Source organism: Mesocricetus auratus, unplaced genomic scaffold (assembly GCF_017639785.1).
Source record: "Mesocricetus auratus isolate SY011 unplaced genomic scaffold, BCM_Maur_2.0 Super-Scaffold_100031, whole genome shotgun sequence".
In the NCBI taxonomy this organism is placed as follows: domain Eukaryota; kingdom Metazoa; phylum Chordata; class Mammalia; order Rodentia; family Cricetidae; genus Mesocricetus; species Mesocricetus auratus.
Window position 1 is genome coordinate 7993585 of NW_024429212.1, and position 5839 is coordinate 7999423.

At 51.5% G+C, this 5839-nt stretch overlaps 1 long non-coding RNA gene across 3 annotated transcripts; it reads right to left on the reverse strand.

Moving 5' to 3' along the window:
- Positions 1-258: 258 nt before the first annotated feature.
- LOC121135140 lies at positions 259-5456 on the reverse strand. 3 transcript variants are annotated; one of them, XR_005872331.1, is made up of 3 exons: positions 4459-5277; positions 4237-4325; positions 259-2815 (listed from the first exon to the last, which is right to left on the reverse strand). It is a non-coding gene; the product is annotated as an uncharacterized LOC121135140 (long non-coding RNA). The 3 variants fall into 3 exon arrangements; XR_005872330.1 differs by having other exon boundaries at positions 259-2812; positions 4459-5258; XR_005872329.1 differs by lacking the exon at positions 259-2815 and having other exon boundaries at positions 3809-4325; positions 4459-5456.
- Positions 5457-5839: the final 383 nt, after the last annotated feature.

A 5839-nucleotide genomic window follows, 5' to 3' on the forward strand; every position in this document is an offset into this window, starting at 1 on the left:
AGCAACACGTATTGCCTGTGTTAAGTTGGTGGCCCTGTCAACTTCCTACCAGAACCCTCAAGTGCTTGAACTTAACTGCTCATCCTGTGTCTGATTCCAAAGGTCACTGTGTTGTGCTGTAGTCACAGTTTACATTGAAGCCTTAAGTGCTGGGGACACAGTTCTGAAGCAGTGTGCTTGCCTGGCAGGGGTGAGGGCCTGTGTTCCGATGCCAGCACTATGCCCTTCCACATACGAATTATAAGAGAGCCTAGGGAATCGCATGATTTGGGTCGTTTTTATTTGAAGTTTTTTTTCCCAAACCAAAATCATATGCCAGGAGGAATTTACAGGAAGGAAGAGGAGGAGGAGGAGGAGGAAGAAGAGGAGGAGTGGAAGAGGAAGGAGGAGGAGGAGGGGGAGGAGGAGGGGGAGGAAGAGAAGAAGAAGGAGGAGGAGGAGGAAGAGGAAGAGGAGGAAGATCAGCCCATATTCCCTCATCTAGCATTCCTCCACTTTTGGCTCCCATCTGTTTCCTGGGCTCTTATCCACCCACCTGCCCATTCACCCACCCATCCACTTGCCCACCCACCCAGGCTTCTATTACCCACCTGCCCACACCTGCGCCCACCCATTGCCCATTCGTCCATCTGTTCTTCCATTCGCTTATCCATCCTTTACGTCCCGCACGCTTGCCATGTTCCAGGCACGAGGAGAAGTAGGAAGAAACAACACCCTGCCCTTCACAGGGCTCTGTGGAAAATCAAGTCCTTGTAGAACAAACTCACAACTTGCCAGACGTGAAAATTAGACCAGAATTAAAAATGTAGCTACACAACAGGAAGGGGTAGGCCTGAGGGCTGCACTGGAAATGAAATCAAGTACTTGCCTGCTTCCGTGCCACCACAACTGAGAATCACACAGCAACTCTTCCTCCACGCCAGGCCTGGACCATTTTTCTGCATTTTATTTTTACAGGCAGGTTTGTCGAAATTACTTTGACTACGATCCCATTGTTTGACCTCACTCGTACTCGGATTGCAGACGCTGTGATTTAATTCCCATGGTGCAAACCTGCATTTCACTTTCTTGGACTTAAGACCACCTTACCACAATTGTTCAGTTGCCCCCAAAGCGGCTTTTCAGTGTGGGGGTTTTGTTGTCTCCAGATCTGGGACATCTGTCTTCAAGTGATGCTCTGAGGTCCTTGTCCTCCTTTTTGTGACCACCTTAGCTGCATTTGGGGCTCTTCTGTTGGCTTCAGGGAAGAAAATTTCACATGCTGTGGATGTGTGGGTGTCATCAATTAATCTAATGTTCGTTCAGTATCCTTTTAGTTTACACAGTAGTAAAATCCACCTACCCCCTCCTTAGGGTCACATGGATCCAAGCCACACATACAGAGTGTTGAACGGTCACACACTGAAAGATACCCACTTTCCCATGAACTTAGGCGTCTCAGGTTCCTTTCATTTCCTTCCTAAACATCACAGCGAGCCACACCAGCAAGGTAAAGTTATTTTTATAGACATTAGGGGGAAAATTTCTCCCCATCCTACATAACTTCTAGAAAACAATTTTTTTTTCTGTCTATGTAGCGTTGGTGCCGGTGTTACTTACACTAAATTCCTGTTTCTGGCAGTGTGGAAGGGTCGTTCTGGGCTTTGAATTGCAATGGGAAACAGCCCTTGCTCCTCTCAGAGACCTGGTGTCTGTTACTTGGCAGCTCCATTCAGAGATTTAAGGATGGATGTTTAGACTCCGAGGCCGTGGGAAACGCGCTCTGGGTTGCCCTTACACTTGCACACTTTGTAAGGTGGAGGGGAGGTGGCATATTTCCTTCCTGAGCTCCATGTACTGTTGCCAGTTTGGTGCGCTGTGAACCCAGCTCTCACCAGCTCCTTGTTGGTCCTCATACCTGGAGCTCACTGCCCTCAGAACTCAATGAACCTTTGATGTAAGTTGTAACTGTGTCCCATGAACAGGACGGCTGGGCCAGCTAGTCAGGTCTGTGAGTTTGCGTCCAACTCCAGGGATACAGGAAGACATCTTGTCTGAGAAGAGCAGGTCTATAGGGCGTGGGTCCGCAATCCCTGCGGGGAATCGGTCGCATGCGTGAACCTGCCTCGGGAGTGTGTCCCGGGGACCAAGTCTCCGGCGCCCACTTAAGCAGGATGTTGGGAAGTGAGTGCTTGCATTTTGCTAGCACAGGGACAAGCGCGCGCTGGGACCCGGTGGTTTGCGCACATTTGCATAGGGGCTCATGGCGGAGCGGCGCGGCTGAGTCACCTCCCCGCAGCCCCCGCGTGGGGAGCGCTTCCTCTCGCACCCCACTTGCGCTTCCTGAGCTGCGCGGGCCCGCGAGGGAGGCCGATCCACCGCCTCACCCGGAATAGCCGTGCACACCCGCACCACCGCACACTCGTGGCGCTGAGTCACCGGGAAACTGAGTCACACTCCCGCCACCAGGAAGTACCTTTTTTAGACTGCCGGTCTGAGCTGGGTTGCGGGTGACTTGCGGAGATTCGGTCCCTGCAGATCATCAACTCCCCGCGGAGGCGTGCAGGCCTGCTTTCTGATTCCCTTGGCTGGCCGCTGCGGGCAGGTGTGGCACAGCATGTCCCTGGGCGCCCTGCGGGGACCAACCAGCTTGCGGATGCGGATGGGAGCCTCAGGCCGCCGCCACACCCCAGTGCGAGGTTGCTGCAGGGTCTGAAGGCAGCGACGGCATTTCCCAGAATCATCTGTAGGTGGCGCCCTTGTCCACTTGGTGTCTCGCTCCACCGGGGCGGCAGGCCTTAGTAGGCTGTGCACATTGTCCGGTTTACGGAGCCTGCTAGGAAGCAAAGTTGTGGTCAGATCGACGCTTTGTTTAGTAGAACTGCGTTGGAAAGGAAGTGAGTGGAGAATCAGACGAAACCGTGAAAGTAGAACGAGAGCACCGGAACCTGTAGTGAGGGGGCAGGGCTGGTCTGAGCGTTGTGAGATTAGTAACCTGGAACCTCACGGAGCTTGACCAAACTCCCAGTGGCCAACCCCTTGAAGAAAAATGAGTCGTTCCCTACTCTGACCCTTGCCAGAGGCCATCAACTGTGAAGCGCTACACTTCAGGATCCCTATCACAACGTTTGTTTGGTTTGTTTTGTTTTTCCAGACGGGGTTTCTCTGGAGCTTTAGAACCTGTCCTGGAGCTCACGCTGTAACCCTAGTACTAGTGGACTAGAGACAAGCAGGATCAGTGGGGCTCCAAGGCCAACCATTCTAGCCAAGCAGTGAGCTCTAGGTTCAGTGAGGCGGAGGTTTGGATGTGGTGGTGCACACTGTTAATCCCAGCACTCAGGAGGTAGCGATCCCTGAGAGTTTGGGGCCAGCCTGGTCTGTAGAGTGAGACCCTGTCCCAACAAGCAAACAAACAAGCAAGTAGATGGAGAGCTATAAAGACATCTGACATTGACTGCAGGCTTCCACATACGTATAAATGGTGAGTGCACCCTCCCCCCACAGACAATGAATGCATGGAGTATAGTTCATACTTAGCATAAAAAAAGACAATGGTCTTGTTGAATGGCACCACCCTAGCATCATATGCAGTTAGTGTTATTAGCCAAGATGTTCTGGGGGACTGTCATCAAGTACTGATGCAAATGACATTTCATATCTGCAATTGCCATAATTGCATATTAACTGCTTTCCCTGTCATACACACCCCAGCTCGACGGTCATTTATGCCTGAATAAATTACCCTTGCCCTCACTATAGAGTATCCGGATGACTGAGCGGTGTAAGATACCAGCCTTTTCTCATTCCTATGACAAAAGTACCCCTCAAAGAAGCAACGTAAGAGAGGTTTATTTGGGCCATAGTTTAAGAGGATTCAGACCATCACGGTGCAGAGGGCCCAGTGGGTGTTGAGAGCTGCTTGTGGCTGTGGTGGTAGGGGTGGAGGCTGCTGATTTAAAGACTCAGTGTCTAATCAGATTACAGCCCTTAGGCTGGCCCCTACAGCCCTCCGTCTGCCAGTGACACTTCATGTCCAGAAGGTTCCACAGCCTCACAAAAAAACAATGTCACCAGCGGAAGCCCAACAGTTCAAACTCATGACAGATGGGAGACACATCACATCGGAACTCTATCAGTGGCCTTTGGTTCTGATGGCGAGAAAGGCTACCTTTCAGTAGAGGTGGGGAGATGCTAAGTTCAGGACCTCTTCAGCAAGAAGGGATGAAGCGTAAGAGGACAAGGCGGGCCTCGGGCTACCTGAAGGTGGTGTTCGTCTCCCCGGATTATCCTTGAGACATCTGGGCTCCTTCCTTGGTCATCTGCCGGGGACAGTGTGCCTGGGATAGCTGGAGGAAAGGGAAGATCTCATGGACTCTGGGCCACCAGGCTTCTGTGTCAGTGTGCCCAACACCAGCACCTGGCTTTGAGCCCAGCTTGCCTGAGTTGGTTCTGAATGAGTGCTGGCAATGACTTACTGACCCCGCTTTTCTAGGCAACCATGCTCTGCGGTGTTGTGAGCAAACTGGCCGTTCTGTGGAACACACTTAGGACCAAGTGTGACAGCTGAGAGTTTGGGCTCCGGCACCCTCTGTCAGCTCTAGTAACAGCTGTGGCTTCCAGAAGAGTCAAATAACCCTGTGCTCTCTGGTTGATCTAACCGCTCAGCTTGGCATGGCCAGCAAGCTGGTTATAAATAGGAGCTGGACATGTTGCTGTGTTCCGTTGCTAGGTGATCCCAATGGCTCTTGTGACATCATGTTCCAGGGAAGCCAACCTTTATCACTGCAAAATAACTCCATAAATAGCCCAGTGGGCAGTAGTAGTGTTCCAGTAAATTCTGTAGAGTCTGCCATGCCTTATCAGGTAGTACTCGGGAGCTGTGGGTGACAGTGTTCAAACATGGTCAGCCAGCAGCTGTCCACCCAAGTGACCACTTGAGCTAGAAACTCGGAGTCTGGCTTATGGCTCACCATGTGTAGTCTCTCGCTGACAGGTGCCTTTGTGTTGTCCTTGCACCAAGGGAAATCCCTGTTTATGACGGACTTCTGACCCTGCTAAGCCCTCTGCAGAGTGTTCACGCAGCAGATGGCAAAGGAGAAACAAATCCAGATCTCGTGGCTTGGTTTTACTTCAGTGATCTCGTTGCAGACCCACCTGTGGGTTTTCCCATCCTCATCACACGGACAGAGTTGAGAGATCTTGCTGCTTAAGAAGCCAAAAACCAAACCATTTCAAACAACCAGGCTTTCGGTCTCACTGAGTGTTGTTCTCAAGGTCAAACTCATTTTTGCAACAAGAAAGCACTGCTTTGGCTTGTGTAGTTGGCAAAGCGCCTGCCTCGTATGTATACAGCTCTGGGTACAGTCCCCAGCTCCGCAGAAACCTGGCATGGTGGCATGTGACTGTCAACCCAGAATCCAGGAAACTGAGGCTGAAGGATCAAGGTCAACCTTGGATGCCTGGGACTCCTGTTCTAGAGTGAATCTGATTAGCTTTCTCTCCAATCTCCCTTCTCCCTGACTAGTGAGAAAATAAAACAAACCCCATCGTGTGAAATACTGGAAGTATCAGTCGCATGTGGTCCATCCTCCTTCCCTGGTTCTCAGGACGAGTCACAAAGCTAAAAAGTTTGGACATGCTTGTGTCATGGAATCGTCATAGAACTTACTCTTCCATTCTCTCCAGGGTGAAATGGGCCACCCACCCCTGAAGGGCAGGCTTTTTTTCTCCAGGGTTGAGCTGGCCATCCAGCTGGGGAAACAGAATGCCCTGCTCTGTGCAGGTGCAGAAGTGTCCCCTCCTTCCTCACATGGCCACTCTGCTAAGGCCGTCCAATGTGCTGTTCTCCACCTCACTGGAG